General features: G+C 34.4%; 1 long non-coding RNA gene across 1 annotated transcript in view; it reads left to right on the plus strand.

Annotated features, from left to right (window-relative positions):
* The window catches only part of LOC141571698 (uncharacterized), a 130042-nt gene extending 122758 nt beyond the window's left edge, over positions 1-7284 (plus strand). The window contains exon 4 of the long non-coding RNA XR_012496719.1: positions 7249-7284. This is a non-coding gene — a long non-coding RNA (uncharacterized LOC141571698). The remainder of the gene's footprint in view (positions 1-7248) is intronic.
* The last annotated feature ends 4486 nt before the right edge of the window (positions 7285-11770 follow it).

Consider the following 11770-nt stretch of genomic DNA (forward strand, 5'->3'; position numbering starts at 1 on the left):
AAGCTGGAGGAAGGGGATCCCATGCTAAGGCAAGCAGGTAGCCTCTACAATCTGTGAATGACCCTCAGTTGACTGTCAGCAAGAAAACAGGGACCCTTGTCGTACAACCACAAGGAATGGAACTCTTGTCAACAACCAGCACGGATTTTCCTAGAGCTTCCATAAAGGAACAGCCTTTCTGACACCTTGCTTTTAGCCTGGTGAAAACCGTCAGATTTTTGACCTATGAAATTATAAGACAATGCATGTATGTGGATTGAAGCCTCTAACAGTGTGGTAATTCGTCAAAGCACCAGTTGAAAACTGATACAGAAGGGTTGATAACCTTAAAATAGATAAATATAAAGAAAAAGAAGGGACAGAAAATTATTTTTTAAAATATTGGCCAAAAATTTCCCAAATTTGGTGAACAACAAAATCATATAGATCCACAAAGCTTACTTAGATAACTCCCAGCTAGATAAACCCAAACTAAACCACACCTAAGCTTATCATTTTAAAACTTCTGAAAACCAAAGATAAAGACACAATATTGAAAGCAGGCAGAAGAAAAAAGAAATTATATAGAGGAAGAATTATGCAAATGATGGCTGAATTATCAACAGAAACAGTGAAAGCCAGGAAACAAGAGGCACTTTACATTTTCAATAAATGGTGCTGGAGAAGCTGGATAAATATATGGAGAAAAGAAATCTTGATCCACCTCACACCCCATACAACAATAAAATCAAGATGGATTAGAGCCTTAAATGTATAAACTAAAACTATCAATCTCTTAAAAGAAAACAGGAGACTACTTTTGTAACCTGAGCATAGACAAAGATTTCTTAGAGAGGACAAAAATACACTGCACATAAAAGAAAATAATCATAAATAGGATTTTATCAACAACAACAAAAAATGCCCATTAGAATACAACAATAAGAAAAGGAAAAGCCAAACCACGAACTGGGAGAATACATTCACAGTACATATATCCAGCAAAGGAATTATGCCCTGGATATTTAAAGGGCTCCTTCAGATCTGTGATAAGAAGGCAAATAATCCATTAAGGTGAGTAAAGGAATTGAATAGACATCTCACAAAAGAAGATACATAAAAGTGAAAAAGTATATGGGAAGGTGCTAAACATCACAAATCATCAGATAAATGCACATTAAAACCACATGATATACCATTATACATCAATCAGAAAAATTATTTTCAAATGTCCAGTGTTGGCAAGGATGTGGAGAAACTTGCTGGAGGGAGGGTAATGTGATGCAACTATTTTGGAAAACTTATTGGTAGTTTCTTATAAACATACAACAATCCCTCAGCAATTCTACTGAGAGACATGAAAACGTGTGTCTTCAAAATGACTTGTAGAAGAATGTTCATGGCAGCTTTATTCCTAATTGCCAAAAAATTGGAAATAACTCAAATGTCCATCAACAGGATTACAAATAGCAACTTGCGGTTATTTATACAGAGACACCACTGTGAAGTAAAAAAGAATCAACTACTGATACAAACAACAACATCTCAAAAACATTATGTTAAATTAATGAAGCTAGACAAAAAAAAGCAATACTGTTTGATCCTATTTATGTGAAGTTCAAGAATAGGTAAATTAATCTGTGTTAAAAGAAATCAGAAAACGTTGCTTATGGAGGAGGAAATTGACTGAAAGAGTCATAAAGTCACTTTCTGGGGGTGATGGAAATGTTCTCTTTCATATTTGGGAAAGTATTTGAGTGTTTATATATATGAAAATTTATTGAATTGTGCATTTCAATTTTCATTTAACTGTGCAGATTTTACTTTAACTGTAGAGTTTTACTTTAAATCAACTATAACAACACAATAAAACAAATTAAAAACTAATATAAATTCTCTGTTCAAAATTGTATGGTGGCTCCCCATTGCAATCAGCCAAAAGTCATACAAAATACAAAGTCTTATAAAGACATTCCTGTTCTGGCCTCTTTACCTCTCTGATCTTTTGTAATTCTTGTCTTCATTCACCTTTTTCCAGCCATACTTCCCTCCCTAGTGTTTCCAGAAAATGATGCCCTAAGGACTTTGCTTTAGTAGTTTTCTCTGCCTGGAATGCTCCTACTACTAATAGCTGCTTCACTAATTCACATGTCTTTTAAGTATTGTAAATATTTGTTCAATTCTTATCTTTTCTATAAAAAGTATCCTGACCATACTATTTAATGTTTCAAGTTGCTCCTCTTTACCCTTGATCCTCTTATTGTTCTCTACTTTTTCTTTAATTCATACCACTTATCAACTTCTGATATAATATGTCATATACTTATTAATTTTAATAAAAATTATTATGATTATCTATTTGCCTGGCTATAAGGTAAGCTCCACAAGGGCTCAAATCTTCGTTTTTTTATTTATTATAATAATATACTCTAGCTTCCTAAAAAAATATTTGACACAATCGGTGCTCAGTGAAAATTTTTGTATTGACTGAATGTATGAATAGAAGGAACAATAACAGCATTCACCATCATTCACTCAATAACTTTTTTTTTTTTTTTTAGCTCCTACTATATGCATGTTATTGAGAGCAGAAGAAAAACTTTCTGTTTTCAAGACTTTGGATTACTTTATAGGCATTCTGGTAGCTTGGAGGCTGTGGGTTTCTTTTTTTACATACTAAGTCTTCATGTATTCGTTTTATTTATTATAGCATCCCACACAAAAATCTCTGATTAAATTAATCAAATCACCTTTGATAATTTTATTACCTTTTGTCAAAACACCTATATTTAATACAGTAAGATACAAGTAAAGCTTCTGGGCTCTTTTTTTTTTCTAAATACATTTTAACCTTAACAGTTTTTATTCTTGTTTCTTGTTTATTTATTTATTTTTATTAGTTTCAGGTGTACAAAACAATATAATAGACATTTATCATTTATATACCTCACTGTGTGAGGGATATAAATCCCTCCCATATTCTTGTTTCTTGTTTAAACAGAGTCACTAGATAATGAATAGCAAGAAAAAGGGAAGGAACTAACATTTTTCTTATTATAAAAGATATATAAAAATGATCATGTCAGTTATTCTAAGTTTTTCTTGAAATTTTACGCATGAAAATCAGAAACAGTTCCATATTACCCACATGAATATAATAACACACTATTTACAAGATTGCTAGATTTGGATTTAAAATAATTATCTTGACATTCTTCTTCGGTGTATAAACTGAAAAACAAAACAAATACAAGTAGTTTCTCCAACAAGATGTAAGATAAATTTTCTACTCTCATTATATGTGCATATACTTCTGATACCACTTGGAAAAAGAAAAGGAAGAATCAACAATAATATTAACTTTATCACTATTGGAGCAGCACTCTCATAGGGAAATACATAAAGGTCACTCACATATGCCTTTCTTGGTGGAAAACTGAAATTAGGAGCTTTGAGCATATGGTACCTGGTGCTTAATGAGAGTTTTACTAGCTCTTATGTATCATATTATTTCCTTCCTTCCTTCCTTCCTTCCTTCCTTCCTTCCTTCCTTCCTTCCTTCCTTCCTTCCTTCCTTCTTTCCTTCTTTCCTTCCTTCCCTCTTTTTTTCCTTCCTCTCTTCCAACCCTCATTTCTGTCTTCCTCCACTAAATGCTAATCAGGAGATACATTGCAGTACTGAGAGAGTTAGAAATGCATGATTCCTACTCATGAGGAACTCACAGACCAGTGTGTAAAATGGACATATAATAATACTATAAATTTATATTTAGAAAGTTGAATGTATATATGTATATATTTAAAATGCAATGGGGATGACTGACTTTGAATCTAGTAGTCATTTTTGGGTCAATTAAAAGGAATGCTGCTAAATATTATACAATGCACAGGACAGCCCCTCATCAAGACTGAGAAACCCTCTTTTACACTCATATGACTAAATTTGCTAGAATTTTCTAATTAAGTTTATTTTAGATAAGCATCCAACCTCTTTTCATTCCTTCCAATTCCTTCCTTTTCAATATTTCTGTTTCTCACAATTCCTTGTGACCTACTCATTGCCTTTCCATTGGTAAGTTACTTTCCTTGCATAGCTCTATATTCCTCCCTTCCTTTTCTTTAATAAATATCATCTTATCTTTATTCTCACTTCTCCATGAACGATGTCATCAAAGTGATTCCTTGTTCAGCCTAAATTTCAATTTACAGATCAATTCACACGTATAAGATAGTTCCTCTCCAAAGTGCAGAAGCAGAAATACAAAACAACATAAGAATGGGAACTCTAGGTGTTCTTTTTTTTTCCTTAAATACTTCTTAATATGCAGATGATCAGGTGTAATTTGAATTATATTTTAAAGGTCTGTTCAATTTCATGTTTTATGTTCATTGCCTGGATGAATATGTTCCAGGACAGTTTTCTAGAAGAAGTGGTGGGGAGTGGGAGCGGGGAAGAGAAAAACTAGGAAAATGTACAGTGTGGACCAGAAAGAGAGTTAGAGACAGGATGTGGAATATGTATCTGCAAAAGTGCTGGACAATTTAATTATGTGGAATAAAGATCAAGCATGAGAGGACTTTAATTCATATTAGCAACAGTTTGCATCCATGGCTATGATGCCAACATTAGCTTTAGCTGAGAGAATTCTATGCATCTGTTATTAATGAGATACTACTGACTAATTCCTATGAGCACTTTTAGGTATAACTTTATTTTAGATATTCAAATGTTATTTGAAAACAAACAAACAAAAGAACAAATAATGGTAAATAAAACTTTGATCTTTTTTATTACTGCATTTAACTCTATTTTTAAGTTAAGCCACTAGATTTTTTTCCAGCAAAAGTAGGACCAATTTCATATTTATTGATTTAGAAATACCATGCTTTCTCTGACTTTACATATTATGATTTGACAGCCTGACTGCTGGGTCCTATATTTCAGCACAAAGCCTTAATAACACTCTTGGAAGTAGAAGGTCTGTTGATCTTTTGTTGTTGCTGTTTGTTTGTTTATCTTTTCTTTTTCTGATTAGGAAATTAATATAAATAGATATGTACGTTTTATTGCAGGTTACCAACTACAGGCTGGAAATAGTTTTGTTAGACATAGTTTCTTTACTTTCCTTTTCTTCTTCCTTTCATCAAGATCCAGTATAGATAACAAACATTTGTAAAGAATAAACACTGGGGAAAGAAAATAGCCATGAATTGTGTGTGTGTGTGTGTGTATATGAAAGTTTGTAAAGATTCCCTTGTGCATTGCTGTAGAACTTTAAGGTAACTTTGTTTATGCTCATGGATTTATTAGAAATTACTAATTGGATATTCAGTTCCAATACTTTATTTTTGTAAGAATTTTACCTACATTCCATTCACTTATGAAAACCACATTTTTCTAACTTATCTACTTTAACAGCAGAGCTGAAAATGCCATAGGAAAGGAAAGAAGAGAGTGCTGAGAAGGACTTTGCGTAAAAGGAGATTTCAGTTGGCATACTGTTCAACAACATATGGATTAAGATGGCCATACGTCATGGATTGTCCATTCCAATTGTAACTCAATTCACTTTACCAAATAGATTTTTAATGCTCTAAAACTTACAAGAGATTGGAGTAAACTTGGCAGGAGATAAGCATGTAGGAGACATTTCTACCCCTAAGTTGTTTAGTTTGGTTGGGTTTGGGGAAGGCAAAAAATCTTGTATATATGTAACTTTTATAGGAGACAAAAGTAAGCAAGTATTGTTAAAGAGCTATCAGCACAGTGTTATAAAGTGAACGGCCCAAATAGGAGATGTCATACTTTTAGAGCCAAGAGTGTTATTCAGCCTTGATGGAAGAAGCTTTGTTTGAAATATTGGATATTGGAAAAAATGAAGTTTTTAGAAGCAGAGAAAGAAAGAAAGGCATATCAGGAGGTGAAAAAAAAATGTGAACCAAATGCACTTTTATTTTTGCCAGCAAATGGTGAGTTTATGAAGGCTTTGATAGAGAGTGGAGTAGTATTTTAAGTGGTATGTTTAAAATGAAGTTCAGACAAATACCTCAGCAGATCACACAGGATTTTATGGGTACTTTTTACTTGGTGAAATGTAACAAGGGCTTAATATAAATCTCTTTATAATCTGGACACAAGCTACTTATTCGCTCTGCCTCTTTTCTACACACTAAGAAAATAAGCAGAAACTTGGCAAATTCTAAAATTTAAATGATGGACACAAACTTATAAGTGGAAAAAATGTGTAAGAAGAAACAACACTATGAGAAAAACACTTAGGGAATAAAATAAGAGAGAATGATGGAAGAAACACTTCTCAACTCAGTTTTTGAACCTAGCATAATACGATATCAAAATTTGAAAAGGATAATAAAAAAGAAAATTACAGGCCAATGTTTCTTATGAATGTGAATTTAAAAATTCTGAATTGAGTTATATATAACTGGAACCCAGTTATACATAGAAAGAAAAATGGCCAATTGTGGTTTATTCCAGGCAGGAATGGTTTAAAGTTTGAAAATTTATCAGTGTAATTCATTATATTAATAGAATAAAGGAAAAAACTTATATGATAGTCTCAATAGATGCAAAGAAATATTTTAAAATTTAATACCCATTTATGATAAAAAGTTTCAGCAAACTAGAAATTGAAGGGAACTGTCCTAATCTCATAAAGGATATATACAGTTCAGAAGCTATTGCTACAGACATTTGGAGAGTATTTTCACAGAATGATGTGGTGGCTGAAGCGTGTCTGAAAAACAATCAAATGTTGGGGGACTCAATGTATACTGTTTGAATACAAGAACTGGCTATGATAGGAAAAGGAGAAAAATTGTAATGGTTCCACAAGGATATTAAGATGGACTTTTGTTGTTTCTTTCTTTCTTTCTTTCTTTTTTTAACGTTTTTGTTATTTTGAAAATGGGACAAAATTGAACTATTTATCATTCCCTAAATAGACCAAGCAGTTTTACTCTCCTATGCTTTGCACACGGCATATCTCTGGGTACTGATAGGAAAGAGATGCACACTTAAAGGATTTAACTGGGGAGCTAAGTGTGGGGATTATTTATAAAGACACAGGAAAGGGTTAACCAAAGATGGTGAGTACATCAGGACTTGCAGTATCCTATCGGAAAGCTGTTACTGCCCCTACACCTGAAGTTGTTACCAGAGACCGTGAGAGTTGTAGTCTTGAGAATTAGTTGGCCTGGCAAGATTAATATCCTAAACTCACTTTCTTCCTATTCTCTGGTATCCTGTAGGTGCCTACCACGGGCTGATCCCAGCAGAAGCCAGCAGGTGAGGAAGCCTGGGTAATACAGTCTGTAGAGGTCATGCTTCCAGGTCACAAGGAGATGGGCAGAAAAGAGATCTGGGATGCAGATTACCAGGACACACATGCTATTCTCCAAATGTAATGTCTTTCCCTACTTTTCTATCTGGCAAAATCCTGATTACTTTTCAAGGCTCAATGATGGGTAACATTCTATGTGGACTCACAGTGCTTTCCAAGCAAAGATAGTTGATCTCTCTTCTATATGCATGCATGTATCTGGGACAAAGGATATTTATTGGTGCAACCGACACAGTAAAAACCTGTATTATTTACCTCATTATTCATATAACCTTTTAAGGTAGATAGTATAGCCATTTAACCTAAGCTTAGCAGGTTAAGTAACTTGTCTAAATGTGCAGAGCTGTTCTTCAGCAATTTTGCCGAGTCCATGCTTCCTCTAGCACTCCATGCTCCCATGCTGCTTTGTGCACAGATCAGATACAGGACTTGCAACGTTGTTGAAATTCAAGCAAGGGGGTAGGGGTTGTACATGATGGTAAAGGGGATCAAATATATGGCGATGGAAAGAGAACTGACTCTGGGTGGTGAACACACAATGTGAGATATAGATGAGGTATTACAGAATTGTACACCTGAAATCTATGTAACTTTACTAACAATTGTCACCCCAATAAGCTTTGCTAAAAAAAAAAAAGAAAAGAAAAGAAATTCAAGCAAGAAAAACAAACATGTAGCAAGTTATGACATTAAAATGTCAACAAGAGAGCACCTCACCATTGTACCTTAATTAGTAGTGAAGTGTGAGTTTCTTTAAGACAAGGGGGTTGAGCTGGGGTTCACACCTGGTATCTGTCCTAGTGACAAAGTGAATGACACCAAAGCATGGAGTTAGAGTTCTAGTATATTAGGTATCTCTGTTTCTGTTGCAAATGATGGAAATTCCTTCATGTAGTTCAAGCAACCATATAGCTTGAAGTCCAAAGTGAACCTGAATTTAAGTATATACAAAACTGAGTAAATCTAATGGTTCATATAATGTCTTTAGGGCTTCTGCTCTCTCTGTTTTACTTGTTTTGGCTTTTTCTTGTCTATTGGTTCAATTTTCTTCTTCTGACAAGTTCTCCCTACTGCCACTAGCAGCCTTAACGTTTACATGGTCCTGTCATAGCACATCCAGTTGAATGAGAACTTCTTTCCAATATCCATTTGTCAATTTTGGAAGGCATCTGTTTGGCCTTGCTTATTTGTCAAATTCTCACCCTTGGGTCAATTACTGTGATAGGAAAATTGTTCACAATAATTGGTCATGCTTGGGTGACACGTCCACCACTCCCTAAAAATGGGAGAGGGAATAACTGTAGGAGGCTAGAAAAATAATGAGACTTAATGGAAAATGTGCTGGGTAGTTCCCCAAAATAACTATCACAGTCCTTACCCAAGCTCCTTACCAAATCTATTTTCAAATTAAATGCATTCTTCTTTCAAAGCATGTTTTATTTTTTATTTGTACTCCAGCTCCTCCATCAAGCTTCTCAGGAAACAATTAGCGTGATTTTCATCATTACAAGTAGAACTCTGGTATTTTCCCATTTGAAAAACCTTTCTCACCATAGTTAACTTGGCACAAGAAAACTATATTGTATTTAACCCGTATCGTCACTCTCTTTAAAGCACAGGAATAGCTTGATATTAAAATGATGTGCTAGATTAGACTTCACTTTTTTTTTCAGAGGACTTTCAATCCTTAACATGTACCTGACAACCCAAATTTCTCTTCTTCTGTCTGCTGTATCAATATTTATTTAACTTTTGGGTCAACAAGAATCTGATGAAAGCTAAGGACCTGCTACCTAGAAAAATACAAATATAAACATAGCATGGATTTTTTATAAATCTTGAGGAGTTCACAAATCTCTGGTGTGGAACGCAACTTAGGATATGGGGAGAGCAAAGACGAGGCCTGCTGAGATAGTACCTTAGCAAAGGTGCAATTTCTTCTGTATGCTTTATTCTGCAAACCTTCAGCGTGTTTTAACAGAGGTGAGACATGTCAGATTTGCACTTTAATTATATTACTGTGTCTATAGAGAAGAAATGAATTTGAGGTTATTGGAAAGGCAGGTGAGAGATCAGTAAAGGGACTGATATAAATGTACAAGAGATCATACAGGCAGGAATTTATAATTTATTTTAAGTGAGGGCCAGGGTAGGAGAACTCCAGGGTGAATCTCAAGTTTCCAGGTGGATTGTGCTGGCATTAATTGAGAATAGAAATATCAAAGAAGGACAAATATCAACTTTGACTGATTATGAGGAGCTCTCTGATAAACCCTAGGGATTTAAGGTCCACAAATTAAGGTGGGTCAGTTGGATAGATGGATATATGCTCCTAATGACATTCTGGAGTCTTTGTGTGGGTCAGTGCCTCTCAAACCTTAGCAGGCTCAAGAATCACTTAGAAAGCTTGGGGACACATATTGCTGAGCCCTACCCTGAGTTTTTAACTCATAGGTCCAGGCTGGGATTGGAGAATATGCATTTCTAATAGCTTCCCAGGTAATGTAGATGCTATTGGTCTGGAGATCACATTGGCAGATATTAATATAAAAGATTTCTGTTGTTTTAAGTTTCTGTCCAACTTTTTCTCTTCTTGTAACAACTTCCCTTCGAACAAATGCCACCACCCCTCCCGTTTTCCTTCCCCCTGCCAACCTCCTTTGGAAAATTGCTCTTCTCTTACTCCAACCATTCTATTCTTGTTTTTTTCCTGCCTGTGTTCATTTATGTGTGATAGTACGTGGAGAGAGCCATCTATGTACATAACTGATTTCATAGAAATAGAGAATAAGATGGTGGTTGCCAGGAGCTGAGTTCAGGGGAAAATGAGGAGGTGTTGCTTAAACTTTCAGTCATATGATGAATAAGTCCTAAGGATCCAATAGTACAGAACTGTAGCGTTGAAAGTTGCTGAGAGTAGATCTTAAGTGTTCTCACCACATATATAAAAAAAGGAATTAACTATGTTAGGTGATGGATGTGTTAATTATCTGGATCTGGATAATCATTCCACAATATATCTTAAATCATCACATTGTACACCATAAATACATACATTTATTATATTAGTCAATCATTTCTCAATAAAGTTGGAAAAAACTAAAATTAAAAAGAGAGAGAATGAGGACACCACACAGAGAGGAGGTAGGAACAAGGAAGGAAAAGACGAGAGAAGGAAAAACGGGGACAAGCTAGAAAAAGAGAGACAAGATGATCTTTGAATCCCATTCATCTTTAAAGCTTGCCTTCCTAATTACTTGAGCAATAAATTCCCTTCCTTTGTTAAGCTGGCTAGAATGTGTTCATCATCTTCTCTGAAAAAGTCCTAATACATTTATTATTTTATGTATTTATTTTTTTAAGAACTTTTGAGATTCTGATCCCTGCATGTTATATCTGGGTTGTTTAAGCGAGTTGATAAATGTTCTTTCCCTAAAAATTACAGTTATATTTACATATTCCCAAATCAAATAAAATCAGCATAATTCAAATTTTATTTGCATACTCTAATTTGTGTTCCTGTTGCTACAAATTTAATGTAGGCCGTGGTCGGGTTGTAAGGCATGTTATCGATTTGGTTATAATCTAGTTATAATAGAAACATCAGTGTTGGTAGAGTTAGCCATGGAGTATGTGCTAGCCTGGGCAGTGTTTAATAGTTTCTGCTCTGATGGTGCTGGTGTTATTGTTATTGATTTAGAGGAAGACATTCAGATCTCTATTTTGCAAGCAGCGCTGGTTAACATGTACAGCTGCTCTTACTATATATATTTTTTGTAGTACAATGAAATTAATAGAAAGGAGACCACCTAAGGCACATTAATTAATAGTTAAGAGAAAAATGTTAACCTATTTGCCCTCTTCATTTCTCCAACTGGATAGATAATAGCTTTCCATTAATAAAATTTAGTGCACTGCAATGCTGTATGTAATGTGAATTACCTTTCTGTTGGGAGTCAGGAAAAATTAATGAAACACAAAACCTCCAGACAGTACCAGATCCTGTTTTTGTTTTTCTTTGAATTCTCTCCCTGGTATACCTTGTGCTGTTTAGACGGATTTTAAAGCACATTCATTTCTGTGGGAAAAGAAAAAAAAATATTAGCTTGACAATGACCTGAAAAAGTTCTCCTCATTCATTTACTGACAGTGTAAAACTGTTCATGTTCCTCTTTACTGTCCCCCAATATCTTCGTGACAATTGAAGAAGAAAGATGAATGCTCAATATTCATCTTGTTCTGATAGAACATTTCTAATCCTAAGAAAAAACTGGAATATTAGTTTTTGATGAGGTCTACTATTCCTGACAAACAGGATCTTAATAACCTATCATTATTTAATGAAGATAACAAATGACATTTCACTTATTCTCAAGACATCCTTTTACAGACGCTTTGAAGGGAGAAGTTGTTTTATGTCCATAGTAAAA

The sequence above is a fragment of the Rhinolophus sinicus genome, linkage group LG05, assembly GCF_036562045.2.
Source record: "Rhinolophus sinicus isolate RSC01 linkage group LG05, ASM3656204v1, whole genome shotgun sequence".
Classification (NCBI taxonomy): domain Eukaryota; kingdom Metazoa; phylum Chordata; class Mammalia; order Chiroptera; family Rhinolophidae; genus Rhinolophus; species Rhinolophus sinicus.